Below are 21,835 nucleotides of genomic sequence, written 5' to 3' on the forward strand. Positions count from 1 at the left end.
CACAGCTGATAAGTGGCCGAGATTTGAACCCAGGCAGTCTAAGTCCCAAGATGAGATGTGAAGGGAAGCTTATCACTCGTGGCCCCAATTTCGGAAGAATGAGGAGACACAGGGGGAACAGAACTGCCCCCAGAAGCCCGGGGTCCTTAATCCACACCAGCACGGGGCTATGAGTGATTGTTTTAGAAGAGGCCTCTGAGAGACAGAGTCCAGGGCTGGGGGAGAGGGTGCCAGGGTAACAGACTGGGAGGGAAGGGGAGGTCCCCAGAGCTGGCTGTGGCCTGCAGGGCTCTCTGCTTACCCTGCCCACGAGACCAGGTCTCAGCTACGGGGGACACTGCTGTCCCTGCCAAGCACAGCACCAAACCCTGCTCTGGGGACTGGGAGGTTTCAAGGTCAGGGGCCAGGGCCCCAGGGTGCCTTCTCCCAACCCACTCTGTCACCATGGGTCCCTCAGTCCTGGGGGAGGGAGTACAATTCCCAGGACAGCACCCTTGCTGTGTTCTTTTTCTGAGCTTGGGCTGGGCAGGGACCGCGAGCCAGGCCAAGCTGCCAGAGGATGGGCTGATGCCTGCCACTGCCAGGGCCCCAGGTTCCACCAGTCCCCTCCCTCACAGGAGGTGTGTTTCTGCTCTCCATTTAGAAGCTGGGGATTGGAAAAGGGAGGGAGGGGGTTATGGCTACATTTTGAACCAGCAGCAGAAGAGACAGGTGTTCTCTGAGACGAAGAGGAAGGTCTCCCTCCCAGACCTACTCTCAGGCAGTGGACAGGAGGGGGCCCAGGTATCCTGACCGCAGGTCCCTTCCCTGGCCTCCCGAGGCAGAGGCACCCCCTAAGAACCTGGCCCTGCGGGGGAGCTGTCAAGCCCCAGCCCGAGGGCCTGATGCCTGGGTGCCCCCTCGTGGCCTGCCACCCCCCACGGCGTCCTCCATCCTCCATCCACAGCCGTGCATTCCAGGCCCACTGGCCGGCCAGCCCACTGACTTTGTTGTGTGTTTCAGTGTTTCTTGTCTCTCTCTTTTTTTTTAAGCAGAGAAATGTTTCCTTAAAAGGCTCTCGCCTTCCCTCCGGCACCCTGGCCCCTGGCCACCCTCTCAGTAGCCTGGAATGTGCCAGGGACAGCCAGGGCCCCCTGCCACTCTGTGGCCCATGCCCTGTGGCCCCACAGTCCTGGAGTCCCCAGGAGGCCCAGGTAAGGAAGCCTCCCTCTGCATGGGGCAGACTCTGGGGGTGGCTATAGGGGGTCTTGGTGCCAGCGCTGTCATAGGCTCACTTCCCAGAGCTGTCAGTGCAGGATTCCAGGGCTCAGAGCCAGAAAGTCAGCCTCAGGTAAGCCCCCTTCCCCCAGTGGACCTCAAGCAAACCATTTAGACATTGGGAACTGACAGGGTGTCCTGCTCAATCTTTTCACTCTCAATAACATAGCAATAAAAGTCACAGCAGCAAATAAACTCCCATCACCCTTGCTCTGTGCCAGGCACTGTTCTCAGCAGTTTGCATTAATTAACTCATTTAATTCACGTAACAATGCTGAGCGTTGTCATTATTATCCCCATTTTGTGGATGAGAAGACTGAGGCACATAGAGGCTAATGAGTTGGCCAACAGGAGGCACGATGCAAAGTCAGGGTCCGGGTCTGGAGACATGCTCTTGTCCTCTATGCTAGAAACACACACATCCACGGAGCCATCCACAGCCACAGGAACAATGCTCACGGAGTGAGTGCACTATGTCTACACTCAGCCCTTTGCTCACACTAACCAAAGCTTAGTTACTGTACCAAGCCCTTTGCTCTCATTGGATGCTATTACCCCCAATTCACAGATGAAGAAACTAAGGCACAGAAAGGTTAACAATTTGCCCAGCACTGCAGCAGAGCAGTCTGGCTCTGGAGGCTGCGAGGTGGAGCCCCGGGGGTGCAGCTGGAAGGTGAGCATGGTAGCCTCCCAGACCAGGGCTGATGCCTGGCTCGTCAGCCCCCACACCCACTAGTATTTTCTCAACTTCAAAGATCCCTGAGCACAATGCCAACAACAGGGCACACCCTTGCAGACTCCCCCAGGACATGAGGGAAAAAGCACTAGAGAGCAGCCAGCCCAGGCAGGGAACTCCCTGCGTGACCCAGGCTCTGCCCTCTTCTCCCTCTTCGTTCTATGCTCGGCCCCCTTGTCCGGGACCCGAAGCCACACACAGAGTTGGGTTCCCCTCAATCCCTCCAACACCTAGTTCTGTTCTTCCTTGGAGCCTGTGAGTACGCAGTTCCCTCTGTCTGGAATGCTCTTCCTCCAGCTGTCTGCGTAGCTGTGTCCTTCCTGTCCTTCTGGCTTTGGCTTAAATGTCACCACTCTAATTTGGCTTAAATTAGAGACCCTCCCTAATTCCCTTATGTTTCTCTCTCTCTCTCTCACACACACACACAGCCCCACATGATATTCTCTCTCCCACACTCATATCTCTGCCTTCACAGACCTTATTACAATTTGTAATTATAGGTGTGTGTGCTTCCTTGTCTATAATCTGTTTCCTCCTCTAGAAAACAAGTGTCATGAGGGCAGGAAGCACATCTTATCCATCAAACTAGTCCAGCACAGAGCCAGCACACAGTAGGTACACAATAAATGTCTGTTGAAGAATGAAAGTGATTCAAGGTCTAAAGAAAGGAGGCACCTGTGGCCACTTGTGGCAACAATCGCTGCCATTTGTTAAGCACCTACTATGCACCAGGCACTGGGGCTAATTTTGTCATACACCTGATCTCTCTGAGACCCTCTAAGCCCGCAGAGTCAGCAATATTGCTCCCATTTCACATATGGAGAAACACAGGCTCCACAAGGTCATGAAGTTTGCCCAGGTTAATCAGCTGGGAAGGAGTTTAGATCATAATCCCACTACACCTGCATTTGTGAAAGACAAAATTTCTTGAGATCTTGGCCCTTTGGGTGTCTGGTGCAGTGGTTATGCAGTGGTGGCCCACTGAGGTTTTTGATCAGTCTCATCACAAGACCTAGGTTGTCTCATCATGGTATTTCAGGTGACTGCAGTTATAAAGCTGGGGGTACACAATTACCAACCACAGCAATATGTGTTTGTACATTTCCCTTTTGCTTACTTCTTTATGAATACGGTTCATCTGCTCATAATTGTTATACCAGTGTGACTATCATTAAACTCCTGAGTGTTTATGCTTGCAAAAAAAGTGCTATTATTGCCTATTTTATTGTATAAAATGGCCTATGAAATGTTCTGTCGTGTTTTTACATGTTTCTCAAACCAAACCCCTTTTAAAAATGTAAATAAATATCTTTTTTTTGTGCGTGTGGCCTGTGGACTCCAGGCATTTTTATGGTCTGTGGACTCCAGGCACTGCTCTTTGCAGGTCAAGAGAAAACCCAGGCATCTGCCTAGCACTGCCCCTCTCACCTCCCAAACCTGCAAGTGGCAAGACCAGGGCCTCAACTGGGTGACACTCCTGTCCCCAGGCCACCAAGAAAGAGCCAACCTCTCAGCCTTGGTTATGTAAAATCCCAAACTCCTAAGCTTGCCCAGCCCTCCAAAGGGGCTCACCACACACACTCACACTCACCTGGCCCCTGGGACTGGAGAGGACAGCTTTGCCCCCAGCTTAAACGAGACCCACGTGCATCTGGGCATTCAGCATCTCATATAAGACTGAGTGGAAATGGGGTCCCCCCACCATCTCCAGCTAGTCCCTTTTTCTTTACTGTGGTAAAATGCACATAACATAGCACTTACTATTTTAACTATTTCTAAATGTATTCGGTGGCATTAAGTACATTCACGGTAATGTACAACCATTACCATTATCCATTTCTAGAAACTTTTCATCATCCCAAACATCCTCACACTCACTAGCCCTCATTTCCCCTCCCCCAAACCCCTGGTTACCTCTAATCTACTGTCTTTCTTTATGAATTTGCCTATTCTAGGTACCTCCTATAAGAGTAATCATATAATATTTGCCCTTTGATACCTGGCTTATTTTACTTAGTGTTAGAGGCTGAATTCTATGTCCTCCTTCATATATTAAAGTCCTAACCCTCAGTAGCCTCAGAATGTGACTGTATTTGGAGACAGGGTCTTTAATGAGGTAACTAAGTTAAAATGAGGCCCTAATCCAATCTGACTGGTGTCCTTGTAAGTAGAGGAAACAAGGGCACAGAAATATACCAGGGAAGACCATGTGAAGGCACAGGGAGAAGGCGGCATCTCCAAGCCAAGAAGAGAGGTCTCAGGAGAAACCAACACTGCTCATACCTTGATCTCAGCCTCTGGATTCCAGCCTCCAGAACCATAAGAAAATTCATTTCTATTGTTTAAGTCACCCGGCATATGGTATTTTGTTATGGCAGCCCAAGCAGACTAATACCCTTAGCATCATATTTTCAAGAGTCATTCATGTTGTAGCATGTATGAGAACTTCTTTTTAAGGCTGAATACTGTTCCATTGTACAGATTACACCACTTCGTGTTTTTCTATTCATCCATCCATGGACACTTGGGTTGCTTCCAGAGAAGTTCTTTGCTGACACCCACCTCACATCCCTGCCCCAAAAGTTACATGGGAGGGAAGGAAACTGGGGTTTGTAGAGCACCCACTGTGTGTCTCTGAGCTGGGTGCTTTACATACCTTATTTTTTGCGATCTTCTTGACAAGTTTTTCAGGTAAATGGGCTCGGAGAAGTTAAGCAATTTACCCCAAGTGGAATAACTAGTGGTAGTCATTGTGGCAGCAAGTGTTCGTTGCTAAGCTCTCTGCATGCCAAGCACTGTTCTAAGCTTTTGTGTATACATCGCTTCACTCCTCACAACCACCCACGAGGCAAGCATTAGCATCCACATCCTCCAGGGTCTCAGGCAGTCCTCTCAACAATTCTGCCAGACCAGAGAAGGCACAGCTTCCAAAGGATGGTATCAGGGCTCACCTAGGTCTGCTGGATTCAAACACCTGCCTTGCCCCACCTGTCACGCTGCCTCTACAGTGGGACAGGGCCCATGCTGTGGCAGAGGTGCCAGGGCTATGGGATCACAGAGAAAACTCAGGGGCCCCAGGCAGGCTCCATGGAGCAAGGGCACCTGAGCCTGGCATGGAGGATGCATTGCTTCTGTTTATCCACTGTGTGTCTCACCCACTACCCCTGAAAGCCCCGAGAGCAGGCAGCACATGGGCCATTTCCATTGAGAAGTCCCCATGCCTGGCTCAGAGCCTGATGCCCACTTGGTGAGTGGATAAGGTTTTGAAAGGTAGAGATGGGGAAAGGACATTTGGGGGTAGGAATTACACATTAAAAAGGCATGGAGGTGGGAATGCTTGGCGTGTTGAAAGAACCACAAGAAGCCCCCCTTTGGCTGGGACACAGGATGGGTGAAGGAAAGGAAGAGGAGCCTTGAAGCAGGCATTGGAAGGGATGAAGGGAAGAAGGATGGCACAACTGTCTTTCTAGGCTTGACCATAGGCAACCTTGAATGCCCAGTGAAGGAGTTAAATTTTAGCCATTGGCACTGGGGAGCCAGTAAAGGCACTTGTGTAGGAGAAGGACCAGGCTGAAACTATGCTCCAGATAAAGATGTCCAGGAGTAGGGTCTGGGGGAGCTGAAGGGTGGGAAGTTTAAGGCAAGCAAGGATGTATAGTCACACCACTAATAACAATAAGGGGAAGGAGAAAGTGGGGGAGAAGAGGACCCTATAACCCAGAGACAAGAGGCCATCAGGCACCCTGAAGCCCAGGGGCCCTCCTCTCCACTCTAACAAAACACACATTTGCAGTGACCCCCATCCCCACCCTTGACTTCTCTTCCTCACCCAGAGCATGGGAGGGTGCCACTACCCACTCTTAGAGCAGACCTGGCATGCCCACAGCTCTGCCTGCTGTTCACCCTCTGGGCCCTGCCCCAGGAACCTGTGGCCAGGAGGCAGGCAGCTTCTGAGCCCTGTTCTCTGAAATGATACCAGAGCGGTCCAGAAAAATCCAGACAATAATCCCAGAAGGCCCCAGTCTCCATGCCCATATGAAGAAATAGGCAGGTGACCCTCCTATCTGTGGACAGTCCAGCACTTCAGGGCTCACACCATGAGTCCACTAGAACTCAGGAAGGCCCCAGACAGCCCCCATTCAACCTGGTAAGGCAAGCTGGGAGGCCCAGGGGAGAGGGCAAGTTGTTAGCCTGCCAACCAGGAGGGAGGCAGGCCTCCTTCAGGACCTGAGGATGCTCAACAGACAAGGAGCTGCAAAAATGCCAAGGCCATGGAGGGAGGGTGTGGAGACAAGATTACGAGGCTTGCCTGAAAGGGCCAGAGGTCTCAAGGGTCTCAGCACAGCTCAAAGACACTGGCCTCCCAGGCTGAGCCTCAGGCCCTCAGAAGGAGGGATCCTGGAGAGAAGGTGGCCACTGCCCCGGCCCATTTCCTCCCCAGGCCTGTGCCCTCCCCGCCAGGCAGCTGGCCTTCACCGGGGCTTGCTCCAGCCTCTCCAGGCTCCCTGGCCTGCTAGTCTGTTTCCTTCCCTTATATAGAGTTCTGTTTGGACCAGGAAATGAAGTGCATCAAGTTCCTAGAGGCAAGAAGGGGCCTGTTCCCAGCAACACCAAGCCAGGGCACACACACCCAAGCCCTGAGTGTCCCTCCAAAGACAGTGGGGACAGGGAGTGGGCCTGGCCCTTTCCCCAAACCCAGCACAGTCTGGGACCCAGAACCTGGAGCAGACAGGACACAGGGGAGTCCCAGAGGGCTGACTCACCAAGGCCCCAGGCCCCACCCCTCCCCAAATCCTCCTGAGCTGAGCTCCTCTTAAATCACTGGCCCCATCAACCTATCCCCAAAGCTCCAGCTGCCCACTGCTTCCTCTTCCATTTCCTCTTCTTGTCTCAGGATCCTCTTCCCCAGCCCCACTCACTGACCCCCCAGCCCACTGCTAGGCTCCCTGTCCTGCAAGGCACTCGAGATGGGCTCTCCAGACAGGGGAGTTCCTCTTCAGACAAGAACCTCCCCACCTCTAACCACACCCACACACAGAGCAGCTGCCAGGTCCACATAAGGGCCACTCAACAACCAGACCTGAACGAGGCAGGGAAGAGCAGGTGTGCCTGACCCTTCAGGAGCCTGCGGAATGTGGAGTTCTGGGCAGCTTCAGTCAGAAGCTGACAACAACAAGGGGAACTCGGGGGGACCAGCAGGCCAAGCTGTGGGACCCATGCGCCTCCCAGCCACTGAAGCCAGGCCCTCCCAAGCCAGCCTGGAAGAAGGCACGACACCATGGCACCCAGATGGGCCTACCCCAGGTGAAGGCAGGGAGTCTTCTCTGGAGATTAGCCTCCAGACAACCCAAGCAGGGATCTCAAGGGTCCCGGCTCAGGGGCCACACTCACCCACACCCCCAATCAGGGAAGCTGGGAGAGGTGAGGCTGCACACTAGGCCGGACTTCTTAGGAGCATGTGCTGATGAGCAGAGGGGTCAGAGACATGGGGTTCAGCAGAGCCGCACTGAGTACCTACGGAGTGCCAGGCCCAGGGAGCACAAGACAGCAAGCCTACCGGGGCAGGGTGAGAGGGTCCCCGCAATAGCCAGGACAAAAGGCCGGGACAGGCAAGGCCACAGGGAAGCACCAGCAGGGGTCAGAGGGCACTGAGGGGCCCAGGGCATGACCCGTCAGCATCCTGGTTTCATGATCCTGCCCACACTCGGCCACCTCCTGGCCTTCCTGCATGGCACTGACAACCCCTGCCACCACCCCCATCTCCACCCACCACCCCTCCCTCAGCCCTCCACCCCCGACCCGCCCCGGCCACCAAAGTTGTTCAAGCCAGAGGCCCGTGTGTCTGTCTTCCTTCATTCTTTCCTCTCCCTTCCACCAAGCCTAGGCAACTCCTCCTCCTAAATACCTCTCTGAGCCACATACACCCCTTCTCAGGTCCTATTAATCATAGAGATTATTGCAACAGCCTACAACACTGGTCTCCCTGCCCTCCGCCTTGTCCCCTCCACCCCATTCTCCATTTGGCAGCCAGGGAGCTATTTCTAAAATGCACATCCAGCAGTGTCACTTCTCTGCCTAAAGTTCTTGCATAGCTCCCAGCTCACGGGAGAAAGTCCAAATGTCCTAATATGGCCGTCAGGCCCTTCGGGACCTGGCTATGCCTCCCTCTCCACTCCCATTTCTCACCTCTCCACCTCAAAGCCCTTGCTCTGGCCAGAGAAAATTATGTTCAGGTCCGCTTTCATTCAATACGGCGCACTCTGAGCTAGGGGCTATCAGTCCATTTCACAGATGAGGAAATGAGGCACTAAGAGGTTGCATTCTCAGCCTAAGGTCACACAACCAGTAAATAATGGAAATTGAACCAAGTTCTGCCGCGGCTGTGTCCGAAGCCTCAGCTCTGCCCAGGACCACACCACCTTTCCCAGTCGGGGGTCACAGAAAGTTTCATGGAGAACATGGCCTTTGAGATGGGTAGGGAGGAGAGATGCCAGGGGTCAGAGAACACAAAGAGACCAGTTGGCTGTGCCCAGGGCACACAGGGCCAAACAGAGAAAGGCGGTCAGAGAGGCAACCCATGCCACACTGCACATGACCTGGAGGGCCAGGCTGAGGCCAATGTCCAGGACCCTGGAGTGGCCTCATGCCCCCAGAGCCAGTGAGAAGCCATGGGTGAGGTGCAGGGCTGGAGCCCGAGAGTCCAGCCTGGAAGAGGCTCTGAGCTGGGCAGGGAGCAGAGGAGAGAGATTAAAGAGGGGATCCGAGGAACATAAGAAGATGGAGGGGCAGGAAAGTGGGGCAGTCAGAGCTGCTGAGGCACGTGGCCGGAGGACTAGGGAGAAGCCAGCCGCCATGCTAGAAGAGGAGGTGTGAACAGGCAATATGGAATGCAGGCTTCAGAGTCGCCTTCTCCAGCAACCCAAAAAGCAGGAAAACCCCACCCCTTCTCCCTGACCTATTCTGAAGCAGGGAGGCTGGGGGACAGGGCCGGCAGCACAGAGAACAGAGCTTCTAGGAAGTTCCTAGAAGAGCTGCTCAAGGAAAGGGCTGTGGTCTGTGGTCATGGTTCTAGTGGAACTCGTGTGAAAGGAGGTGACAGGCGTGGGGAGCGAGACCACGTGTTCACTCAACAATGCCCACTGAGTGCCCCTCCATGCCAGGTTCCCAGCTCTGGAGACAGATGAATGAGGATGGCCCCGCCTGGGAGGGAAACTTGTGGCCCGGTGGGGGAGACAGGCATGTAAACAGAGAATTGTAAAACAGCCCCAGTAATGCTATAATGGAGGTATGAAGAGGGCTAGGATTTCACTGGGATTCAAGTCCATCTGTTTTTCCACCCAGAGCGAGGCTGCCCACCCCACCCCCTCACTTTCCACCAAGGGTTTCTGTTTCTAGATGGAAACTTGAAGGGACAAAAGTCTTTGACCTTAGCTGTGCTAGAACAGTAAGGCAGGAAGGGTGCATGGGAAAAAAATCTAAGAGCAGTGGGAAAACCCAAAGAGCCAAAGGTCTCAGGCAGTGCTGAGGACCATGCCAACCACCACGGGGACGTGTGAGGGTAGGTGCGGGGGGCTAAGCCTGGACCAAAATAGAGAATTCTGGGGCTGGGGCCACACTCAAATCCACACAGACATCAGAGACCCACACAGACATCAACCCCTGTCTTCTGAAGCTAGGCCATCGTCTGTTTGCCAGCCAGGACAAGGGCGTAGAGACCTCTCCACTTTCAACACCTGTAGAATTACTTGCAAACCACAGGTGTTCACCTCCCTGTTTCCTAATTTCAAGGATGCTGTTGATTGTATGTAGCATCATCAACTGAATAACAGTTTTTGAGGAGGAGGGAAGGCTACTTGAATTGTACACATCGATCCTAAGGTGCATTCCATTTTCGGAAACGTTAAAATGTTTTTTAATAAAAGACATCTCAGATTTGAAGAAGTGCCTTACATTTTTGACTCTTCGGGTTCCCTATGCTGCCTGTATCACTGTCCTATGTGGTGGACAACCAGGAAATCCTTTCTGATGTTTACCTATGTCTCCTTTCAAGAATTTAAGGCTGGCCAAAATGAGGAACAGAGTGGAAAGCAACCCAGCCACATATTACTTAGGAAAAACATCCCACATCCTCAAAGCTGATCTATGGCCTTATGTTCCCTGGACGTCCCCAGAGGTCACTTTTTCTCATCGCCTGACTCCAGACAGCTTTGCACTAAACCCAAACCTGGTACCTGGGAGCAGATTCAGCTCCATGAGATCGTAACTCCTGTTTGCGGGTCCTCATTTCCAGATTCCTGAACACACTAAGAGGCTATGAGTTTCTAACTACAGGGTAAGAGGAGGGATAGAAAAAAACCTGGACTGGGAGTCAGGCATGGGCTCAAATGCCAGTTTTGCTACAGACCAGCTATTGATACCTTATTTAACTTCCCTGCGTCTCAGTTTGCCCCTCTGTAAAATGGGGGTGAGATCATCTTTGCAGAGAGGCTGGAAGTATTCAATAAAGTTGACTTAGGTGCCATCAGTAAAATTGTCTGGAATATAGAATATGCTTAGGAGATGTTACTTCCCTCTATGTTAACCTGGAGGTGATTAATGGCATTTTCTGCACCTCAGCATCCTCATTTACAGACCAGTAAATTCTATGCACTGGGCTCAGTTCTAAGCTTCTTATGCGTCTCAAAGCACGTAATCTTCACCTCACCCCTGTGAAGCAGGTCCTATTTGTATCCCCATTTTACAGAAGAAGAAACTGAGAAACAATAGAGGGAGAGGAAGGAGCTGATTTTTAAGATCCCATCTATTGTCAAAGTCAAAGAAAGCATGGGACACTGTACAATGTGAGAACTTTCCATCAAAAAAATCCACCGTTTTTCCTGAGCTCTGAATTCTTCCATGCATGAGCTTCAGTTATCTGAAAATTCACTCATGTGGAAAACTCCTGGCCCCTAGATGGCAGCGACAGGAGGCAGTGCAATTATTCTGCACAATTAGCGCGCATCGGGGACTGGTGTTCTGGAACCCCATCTGCTCTGATGGACGAGGCTGCACCAGGAGCCCCCGGAAGCAGAAAGTCCCGAGGGCAGGACAGCCCAGCTCTCTGTTGCTCCTTGAAATCCATCTGGGGCCGAGTGGCAGGAAGCCCCCTCTCATTTCCAATTATCAGGCAACAGAGGCTTGACGCGCAGCCAGCACTGAAGGCCAGAGTAGGCCTGGCTGTCACCAGCATTGTTTGGCTCCATTTGACGCATATCCACCCTTCGTAATGCTTCCTTGCTCCCAGGCAGACCTCAGAGATGCACGTATCTGAAGCCAGGTCTGGAGGGGAAGGAGGAGGGCAAACGGAGGGGCGGAAGAAGACCTGGCTCTCTGACTCGGAAAACACTGAGAGATTTTAAATGGATAGAAGACAAAGCTGGCATCAGCTAAAGACCCGGTGACCCAGACACTGCAGCCCTGCATACACACAGCTCAAAACAGCCCAAGGCACACACAGCGCACACGCCTGACCACTGCCAGACCCAGATACAAAGTCACCCCCTAGTGCTTGGGCCCCACCCCAACCAGAGCCACACAAACAGAAACACATCAGCACCGCCAACACATCCACTGGCAGGGGCACTCTGCATGGCCCCAAGCACAGCCAATTCCAGGAAGCCAGAAGGGGAAAGGAGCCCATATGTACAGACTGGAACAGGGGGAGCATGAGCCAGCAGAGATGGGGGGAACAAGAGCAGCCCAGGGCCCCTGAAGCACACCCAGACCTCCCAGCTCCTTTCAAAGTGCCCACTGCAGCCTTGGCAAGCAGCAAATTCTCCTCACACTTGCCTGTCCCATCTGAGCCCCACCCATCCTTCTGGAAGAGCAGGTGAAAGGATAAGGCACACGGGCAGAAGCTGGGTGGGAGGTGTCAGAAATGGAAGAGCAGGTGCACAAACAATAGGGTGGAGTAGATAGGAGGATACGCAGCCTGAACATTATGGGGTGGAAGCACAGGTAGCTGGAATTTTAGGGATAGAGGTGGTGAGGAAGGGCAAAACAGAGTTTAGGGCTCGGGACAACCATATTATTTGAACACATACAAAGAACATGTACTTCATACAGATTATCCCATTTAATCCTTCCAACAAGAGATTCAACAAGCAGTAGCCTCTTTTCACATATGAGGCTACTGAACCTTACAGCGGAGAAACGTGTTGGCCAAGGTCACACAGCGATGAGTGGTTGAGCTGGGACTCAAACCCAGGACAGCCAGACTGCAAATTCTACACTCCTTGAGGCAAGCCAAGTCGCCTGGATGCTTGGAAGACAAGACAGAGCAGCGATGGAGCTGAGGGGGTGTGAAGGCATAGGTGATGGGAGGGGCTGATCCAGAGAAGCACAGAGAGGCAGAGGGGATGAGGTGTGGCACCCTGCTGGCCGGGACCCCCAGCTCCTAAGGAGGACAGGGAGGGAGGAGCTCAGGCTGCTGTGATTCAGTGGCTGGGCCTCCGGGGAGAATTTCCGGAGCCCCAGACAGCTCTGTGCAGTCTAGGAGCCACCTACCCAGTGGAGACACTGAGCCATTACTCACAACTGTTACTCACTTTGCCTCTGCACCCCCATCCCCAGCACATCACTTCCTCCCACTCTGTTCCCTTTAGGTGGCCAAGGCAGGCAGCAGATCTTCCCCAGTCCCCTCCTTTGCTTCATTGGCTCCAATCCTGCCAAGTGTATCCCCACCTGAGTCACTGGGACAGAGACGGGAGATTCTGGCCAGCCCAACCCTGACAGCTGTTGCCCTCTGCTCTGTTCCAAGAAATCAAGCTGCCTGGAGGAGTGGTCACTGGGCAAAGAACGTTCCAATTCCAGTGCTGGAAGGACCTCCCCAGCATTTCAGATGGCATCCCAGCAGATGCCTGAAGAGCCAACAGGATCCCACCTCGATGCTGGACAGCTCTGCCAAAGGCCCCAAGACTAGGAGCCTCTCTGTTCAGAAAGATCCATGCACTTACAGAATTTCAGCACTGCTGAAAAGAGAGAACGCCCCTAACTCGAACTTCTCATTTCGCAACTGAGGAAACCAAAGCCCAAAAAGTGGAAGCAATTTGCCTAAAGTCACACAGTGCCAAAAGGGACTAGCAGGCCACCTGACGCCCCTGCCACGGGTCCTTCCGCGGCACTACACAGACCTCTCTCTCTGCCCCAAGTCAGAGCAGGCCCCTGAAGTTGACTCTCTCACCCTCCTGTTGCAAAGCAGTGCTGAAGACGGGAGATCTGAAGGCAAGGTGAGGAGGGGGAGGAAGGAGTTGCAGCCAGACAGCGGTTACTGGGGAGGAATCACTTTCCAACAGTGAAGGGGCACTGGACTCCAGGCCACCTACTCAGAACAGTCTGCCCAGGAGGCAGGAAGATGGACTGCAGGCCCTCCGGAGGCTCTGGAGCTCAAGGGCCAGGCCCTCTGGCAGGAGATGATGGGAGGAATTCTTAGGGTCCCAGCTGGGAACTTGGGAGAGTCATGGCCTCCTCTCCAATCACCTCTCCTCCCCCAGCCCCCACCCCTCACCCTGGCTCACCTCTGCTCTCCCAGGGCTCCAGCCTGGAATCCAGACCTGACCACTGCCTCCACTCCCACGCTTGGCCTAGCTCAGCCGGCCACAGCAGAGGCAGCCACATGTGTGGTGGTGGAAGCAGCTCGTGAGCCACCGAATTCCTTCTAAGCCTCCAGAGGAGCCTCATCTATCTCTTGTGCTCTCCCCTCCCACTCTGGGTAGTTGCACTCATCCCAGCCAAGAAACCCCTGCTGCCAGCCCCACTCTCTCCCACTGTATCAATAATAGTAATAACCATAACAAAAACAGCAATAACAATCACCAAGGTTTATGCAGAACAGCCTGCATGCCAGACCCGCTCTATTTGTTTCCTGCATTTTACAGGTGAGCAAAGGGAAGCACTGGCAGGTCAGGTAAGTTGTTCATAGTCATATAGCCTGCAAGAGGTGGGGTCAGGATTCACACGCAGACCGTGTGGCTGCAGACACTGTGAAGTTGACCCCCACATCACACTGCCTCATGAGAAGTCATTGCTCTAGGAAATAAACGCTGCTGAAATTCCCTCTTCTTCATCAACACACAGTCCCTGACCACCTGCGACATGCCAGGCACCTGGCCTTTGAGACACTCAACATTCCATCTAGCTCTGGACAGGCAGCCACTCTCTGCACTCACCAGGCCACGTAGAGCCAGGCTGGGCATGGCTGCCTCCGAGCAAACAGGCTCCTCCACCCTGACCAGGGAACACTCCTGTTTGTTCATTCATTCATTCATTCAACAAACAGTGAGGGGCTACTATGTTCCAGGTCAGATGGTAAAGGAGGCCCCCAAAGGATCCTCTCGGTGCCTTAAAAATATAAGCTGCCTACAGTCTACCCTCACTCCTGCCTGCTGCAGTTCATCCATCCCAGGGCTGCGTGTGAAGACTTGCCAAGGATGGCTCTCTCCTGGCCTGAAGGATCTCCCAGGAAGGAGATTTCAGGGGCCTCCTTGGCCTCCCAATCCAGGAGGGGAAGATGGTATGCTGGAAGGAAGCCCAGAGGGATCAGGGAGATGAAGTGACTTGGGAGAGGATTTTCCAGCCCCAGGGCTGAGGAATTTGAACATAGGATTCCAGGAACCCAGGCCCTGGCTTGAGGCCTGCCCCTAGGACTCCCCTGCCCAGTACAGCCGTCACAGTGGCCCAAATGCCCTTCCTAAATCACAGTCTCATCATGTCTTCCCTGTATTAAAATCCCCTGCCGCTCCCCTCTTTAACCTGCCTCAGAATATCGCCCCATCTTGAGCCCCAAGCAACAGTTTCAGGCTCTCCCCAAAGCCATCCTTTCCCACGCATGCCATTTTAAGCCTCCATATACTGTGGGTTTGCTCCATGCCAGGCACTGGGCTGAGAACTTTACAAATAGCATCTCATTTCATACCCACGCTAGCACTACAAGGTTGGAAATATGAATCCCATTTTACAGATGCAGACACTAAGGCTCAGACCCATGTAGCAGAGCTGGGAGGGAGACCCACGCTTGTTATTTCTCCTTACCTGCATGCCACTGGGCCTCTGCACATGCCTTCCCCTGTGCCTGAAGAAGTCTTTGCCCCTTTTCCTCCCTGCAAAACTCCTTGACAAACTTCAAAATCCATCTCAAATGGTACCTCTTCTCCAAAGCTTCCTCTGCTCTGCCAGCTCACGTGAGCTGCCTCCTGCTTGACGTTCCCACTGCGTTTTGCAGCAACACTCTGTCTACTCCCCTACTCCCCCCACTAGATCGTGTCTCCCGGTCTTTCCAGCCTCATACCCAGCACCTTAACTGGCATAGGGTGGATGCCCTCAAAGGCTTTTAAAGTGAACAATCCAGCGGCCCCGTGTGCCCAGCTGGACTCAGCTGCTGCCGCACAGCGTCCACAGTGGGTCCACAGGCACTGCCCCGGACCCAAGGAGCCAACCCCTGGGGCTGGCCCATCTCTGCCACCCCCAAATCATAGCCCGCACCCCAGCTCATGTCCCTGGGTGGAGGCTTCTCCCCATGCCAGCCCCCCTTCCTGGCTTGGCGGCCCCTCTCACTCAACCAGCTCTGCCATTTCTGGGAGTCTCAGCCGGTGATTAGGGCCCTAATCAGCAGGACTTCCTGCCAGCGACTGCCAGAGGTGGGGGCAGGGTGGGGAGGGAAGCAAGGTCAATCCAAGGTGAAGTTCCACAGCGTTGGGACTGGGGGACGCCCAGCAGAGGCCCCGGGGAGATGGACTCACAGACCCCCCACCCCTGCACCTTTCAGCCCTTCATTTACAGTTGAGGGCACTGAGGCCCAGCGAGAGAAGGGACTCAGGTGGGACTCCTCCAGAGGCTAGGGACAGAGCCAGGCCTAGACTCAGATCTGCTCACTTGAGGAGCACTGCTCTCCCACCCAGATGGACCCAGGGTGGAGCCCCTCCTTCTGCTTCCCCTGAAGCCCTCTTCCCCACCCCTATCCCCTAACCCAGCACCAAGCCCAGGACTGAACACAAAAACTGCTCCCATACAGGGTGGCTGGAGACCAGCTGATTGTCCAGGTCTGGTCAAGGTCAAGGGGTAAAGATGAGGCCCACCTCTACATGAGAAATGGCCTAGAAATTGGGCAGAGGTGAGCAGGGGCCAAGGAAGGGAAGCAAGATAGGGCCAGGCTGAGCTCAGGAACGCTCCCCAGCTGTCATCATCATCAACCCAAGCCCATTCTTTCTCCAAAAAAAAGCTTAATGCCTTTTGCAGCTGCAACTGGGTGGGCCACGGGTCCGGAAATGGAGTTCACCCCCGACCCAGAGCAACCCCAGCCTCCCTGGGTGGGAACTGGGTTGGGTGGAGAATACAGCTTGGCAGGCCTTGAGGGCTGACCCCTGCTAATGAGGAATGTCAGGGGCACCGGAAAACAGGAGACCCCAGAGAGGGCAGAGGCCTGGGATGGAGAGGGATTGTGGCCAGGAGCCCTACCCTTGCACGGGTTCAAAGCTCTCAGCTTATATGGCATACAGGAAGAGTGGACATGGTTCTCCCCTACCCACTACCAACAAGGGACTGAATTAAAGCTGCATCAAGAGGAATGCCAGTTAGATTTTGGGGGGACCTAGAGGGCATAAGACACAATAATTTGAAGCAGTTATTTGGGGATCCTACTTTAAAATGTAGATGCCACATCTATGGGTGTAGCCCATGGTCCAGGGCAGGCTTCCTGGAGGCCAGGTGAGGTCCTTGCTCAGCCTGGGAGTCTCCGATTCTGTGACTCTCATCAAGGCATGGGATGGGATCCCAGAAGGGGAGCTCAGGCTGGTTTATAATAATGCATCTTGTTTACAGTGATGGCAACTTTCTCAGAGTCCTCTGTAAACACAGATCTGCATGGGCTCCCTGAACAGACAAGACCTCCGGAGGGCCGCTCAGCTCCCTGTCTGCCCTCTAATTGCAGAGAGAGACAGAGTGGGGGAAGAGAAGATTCTTCCCTGGGATCTGATGCTAGGACCTCTTAAGGGAAAATGACACCAGCATCTTCTCCACTCTCTGGTCCCATAATTCTCTTCATCTTAGAGATGGAACAACAAGACAAGAGAGAGAGAACTCCATCACCACCACCACCAATAATAATAATAATAATAATAATAATAACTAACCTTCATTGAGCATCTGCTATGTGCCAGACACCGCCCAAAGTGTTTTAAATAAATTAACTCGTTTGATCCTCACAACCATACCTTGAAGCAGATATTATCCCATTTGATAGTGAGGAAACTGAGGCTCACAGAGGTTCAGTCACTTGCTGAGACCACAGCTGGTAAACCGGGTCATCATAAGTTGATCCCCAGCAGTCTGGCACCAGACTCACATTCTCTGCCTCAAGACAGACCTCTCAGTCCAAGTCTAACAAATCCTCACCAGGCCTCATCAAAACCCTCACCCCTCTGCCCTCCATTAGCCAGCCATCCGTGTTGAGCGGCACTCTGCCAAGCACAGCAAGGATCACCAGAGAGGCCAGAGGTGCAGGTCTGCCCTCAAGGAGCTTGTAATCCATCCAGAAGACAGGTGAGCAAATGGGAAACTTGCAAGGATCACAGAACGCTGTGGGGTCCCATCTTCTCTGCAGGAGAAGATGAAGGTCTAGGAAGGTCCCTGGGGGAAATGGACCCAGGTCTGGGGCCCCATAGTGGCTAAAGGGCCAGAATTCCCCCCAGCCATTCCTGTGACCCCTCACCCCCATCAGCTCCCCAGGCCCCCGCCTTGCTGGTCCAGTCCCTCCTGTCTCCCACACCCAGGGCTGAGCTACAGGCTTCCAGGCCTAAAAAGGCAGGGACTGCAGAGCCCAGACTAGCCCTGGAGGCGGTAGCGCCAAGGACCGGCTCAGGCCCACCCACCACCCCTCCCACATGGGCTCCAGCTCCACAGAGACAAGCCTCTCCCCTTGAGGGAAGTTGAGGTGGGGCAAGTAGGAAGATGGCCAAGGCCACCAACCTGGATAGAGGCTGCACTGGGGCTCTCTAGCGTCCAGCAACCTCCCGGACAGGAAAGCGCTCCAGACCACTGGAGGGAAGGAAAGGGGGAAGGGCCAGTGTGACCTTGCATAATGGAAGTGTCACCAGGGGATGTGGGCACAGCCTGCCAGGCTGGCCACCCTGCCACCCCCACCTCCTTGTCCCAGCTCACTTATGCCCACACCTCTGCATGCCTAACAGCCCTAGAAAGCTAAGAGCCATCTGGCCAGGGAGCTATTGAGCCAGGGGCCATTGGTGGATAGTAAGGGGGACAAAGTCTAGGCCAGTCCTCCCAAACCCCAGTCTCCAAAAACCACCCTCTCCCTCCACCCACTTCTGATTTGCTTTATTTGGAGGCTGGTAACTGGGAGGGCTTTCCTGCCTATCTCCTCTGTCCCCCACCTCCAAACATATCGCTCAACTGGGCCTCAGTTTCCTGGGGTCAAAGAGGCTTTTGGCTCCAGAACTGAGCCAAGAAACCAGAGGCACTGGCAGCCGAGAGCCTTTGCCTGTCCCCCTCGCTCCTGCCCTGGTGCCCCAGGCTCACGGCACACTCAGGTCTTCCGATCCTTCCCTGCACAACCCTCCCACCATCACTGAGTCTCTTTCAAACCCCAGGAAAGAGGGTCGTCATTTAGCAACTTCATGTAGTCCCTGACTGGAGAAGAGGATTGGAGTTAGACATCGGAAAGGACCTCCCTCTCAGATGAAACCAAGACTGTGAGGGGCTCCCCTGGTCGGAGGCGGTGGCTGAGTTGGGTGATCTCAATCTCCTACTGTGTCACCCTCTCTGGTCAGGAGAAAAGGGGGCACAGGCATCCACAGAGGGGCTGTGGAGGAGGCTGGCTGGTGTAGGAAGGATGGAGTCCAGGGTGGGTTTCAAGCCCACCCGGAAGCACTCACGGGCACTTCCATCATGGGAAGCCCAAACCTGTTTGGTTTGGGGAAAGCTTTGGCCCCAGCCCCCTCTGGTTCTCCTCTCACTGCCCACCTCAGGGAAAGCAGGTTTGGAAAGGCCTGTGAGAGGTGACTGCTCCTCCCCCACTCACCCTCCTAAGAGGCCCTTGAGAACAACTGCCTTGCCTTGCACCCCTCACCCCATGCCAGTTACGCAAGCCACTTGATGCTGCCCGGACAACCCGCATTATTTACAAATGTGGAAACTGAGGCTCATATGAGACCCATGCCTGAGTTTTTCTGCATCTCAGATCCTGGCACTGCCCTTGGTCTACTATCTCCAGGCTGGCTAGGGAGGCCTGTTTTGGGGAGGCCAAACTGGGCAGGGGTTCAAGATGCCCAACATCCCAGCACCCACCCCTGGTCCTTGCACACCGGCCCCAGAGCCCCTCAACAGGGAACATGGGCTCTAACTGCAGGGATTGGGGGTGAAGCCTGTGGTGCTTGCCATCCCCTCAACTCCACACTGTCACGCAGCCCACCACAGGCAAGGGGCAGAGTGGGCCAGGAGGAATAGGAAGAACCTCAGAACCTTTGCAGGAAGCAGCTGGGGGCGGACCTGGTAGGCAGTTGAGCCACGGGTGTGAGGGAGGGGCACAGTGCCAGGGCAGAGCGTCGGGCTCTTGGTTCCTTACACATTGGCAGGAAGGAGGGGGCCCCTGTGAGTGGTCTGCGCCCACGCCCCAGGCCAGAGGACACAGCTTCCTGATCCCCCATTCTGGTGTCAGAGAACTCCCCGACTCCAAGTATCCCAGGCCCTCAGCATCCCAAGAGACCATCCAGGTCATCGCCTCTAACCACATCCCAGCCCAGGAATCCTTCCAAGCCCTTATTCGGCCTCTGTCTAAACTCCCCCCAGTACAAGATGCTCTCCACCTTACAAGATAGCCCATCCTCCTGCTGACCCACCAGGGTCCTTAGGAAGCTCTTCCTTCACCTGAGCCAAGATTCCACCTCTGAGGCTCCTCTCCCTTAGACCAAACAAAAGTTCTTTCTGGCCCCCCTTGACTCCTGCTCCTATCTGGGTAGAAACAGGAGCCTGAGGGTCCCCAAACTCCAAGGCTTCAGCCACAGCCCATCAGAGGCCAGAAGTCGGTCTGCAAAACAATAACATCTTCTCTGAACCCGTAAGCATCCCACCCCAGCCCCGCTCCACCTGGCCACCAGGTTCTCTGTGCTTATACTTCCTGGACACCACCACCTCCCTGGGAAATTCTTCACTGGGGCTTTGCGGGAAGTGAAGTGTGAAGAAGCATGGGATGAGGGATGGGGAAGCAGAGCCAGAAGGGCTCAAGGCCAGGCGCCTGGAAGCAGAGGGTCCCAGGTTGCCTCCTCCACCGCCAAGAACCCTCAGCTCCTGGTTACAGTGCTGGCTCCCAGCCCTGGTGCTCGGCCGGACTGGCCGAGACCCTCCCCAGCCTGGTCCAGCCCACTCCTCTCCAACTCCCTGCCCTCCATGGGCAGCAGAGTCCAAGCCAACCCCAAGTTGGGTCTCCAGTGCTGATCCCATTCGGGGCTCTCCCCCCCACCTCTCCATCTCAATCCACATCCTCCCTCACTCCCTTCCACAACCCTGGGCCAGAGGTGTCAGGCAAGGGGTGCCCCAGCTATAGCAAGTACTGAGGTCCAAGGAGAGCTGGATTCAGGCTTACAGGAGTGGCCACCAGCTGGCAGGGTCAGGTGCAACTTGAGGTCACATCTGAGCCACCATGGTCTCCACCCACCCCAGGCAGCTTCAGGAGGGGAAGAGAGGGTGCTCCCCCTACACCTTCCCCACTGCTGCCACATTGAAGAGGCAGCTGGGACTTCCAGAAGAGAAGCCCTTGTCTCCAAAGACCCTGGCACCCTAGTTTCCAGGTCCCCCTCCTATTCTCACCCCCACAACCGCCTGCCTGCCTGCCCTCCTCCTCCATCTCCTCCCCACCCAGCACCCATCCTGTCCCCCAACCCCATCCCCTCCCCTGCAGGGAGCCCAGCCTGGGAGCACAGCAGGCTTCTCCGGGTCCCCCCTATCACCCCCACCCAGTTTCCTCTTCTAGAACAGTAGCCAGCCTAAAACATCTGGGCAGGCAGTCCTGGCCCAAGTCCTGGATTGGGGGTTGGGGGACAGACACTGAGGTCAGCTCCGTATGGATTCTCCAGCCTGGGAACGGGTGGCAGGCAGGGCATCAGAGTCAGAGGACAGGAGGGGTGGGGGGAGAAGGAGGAGCAAGGGGAAGGCAGCTGCCCCTGTCTGTTCATTAACCACCTGGATTAGCCATTTCTGCCCAGAGGGGTGAGGAAGGAGTTAAGGGCTAGTGGTTGGAGAGGGCAGAGGGGGCACTCCTGCCAGTCTGTGCCCATGGGCAAGGGAGCAGGGCCCACACTGAGGAGTGGAGATGGGAAAAGTGCTTTGAACCCTAACCTTGCCAGGCCTGCCAGCCCCTCCCTGCAGCCAAGGTCAGACCTCAGGGAGCTAAGTGAGCCCCTAGAAGAAAGGTGCCCTCACAGCAGCTCAAGTGGGCGGCAGGGAAAGAGATGAAGAAGAAAAAATACTCATCCCCCTGCAATGGGCAGGCAAGTAGCAGAAGAGACCCCCAAGCTTCCCCCTCCCTTGGTCCCTATGTCCCTCCCTACTCCTGCAGCTGGCCTCAGTCCCAAGCAGCCACTGACACCAGCAACTTCCCCAGCAAACAAAACTCCTTCTGACTGGTTGCTCTCTCAGAGCAGGGACAAGCCGCACCCCAGACATCCCTGCCAGAACCACAGAAACATCTGAAGACAGGGGACTGACAAGGTTGGCCTCTGAACAGCTTGCCTGACCCAGAGACATGGGAACAGGCAGGCTGACCTCACTTTCTCCTAATCTGATCTGTGGTCTTGACAG

At 54.5% G+C, this 21,835-nt stretch overlaps 1 protein-coding gene across 20 annotated transcripts in view; it reads right to left on the reverse strand.

Annotated features, from left to right (window-relative positions):
* TNS1 (tensin 1) overlaps positions 1 to 21,835 on the reverse strand; it is a 213,139-nt gene that overhangs the window by 123,537 nt on the left and 67,767 nt on the right. Inside the window, exon 1 of one of the 20 annotated variants that reach the window (XM_054680170.1) lies at positions 17,239 to 17,257. The exons of 18 other annotated variants lie outside the window; for them this stretch is intronic. The gene's annotated coding sequence lies outside the window, so the exon portion shown is untranslated. Of the gene's footprint in view, positions 1 to 13,548; positions 13,568 to 17,238; positions 17,258 to 21,835 lie in introns of those variants that run through there. One more of the 20 variants, XM_054680169.1, reaches the window with a different exon arrangement.

This window comes from Pan troglodytes, chromosome 13, assembly GCF_028858775.2.
Source record: "Pan troglodytes isolate AG18354 chromosome 13, NHGRI_mPanTro3-v2.0_pri, whole genome shotgun sequence".
NCBI lineage: Eukaryota > Metazoa > Chordata > Mammalia > Primates > Hominidae > Pan > Pan troglodytes.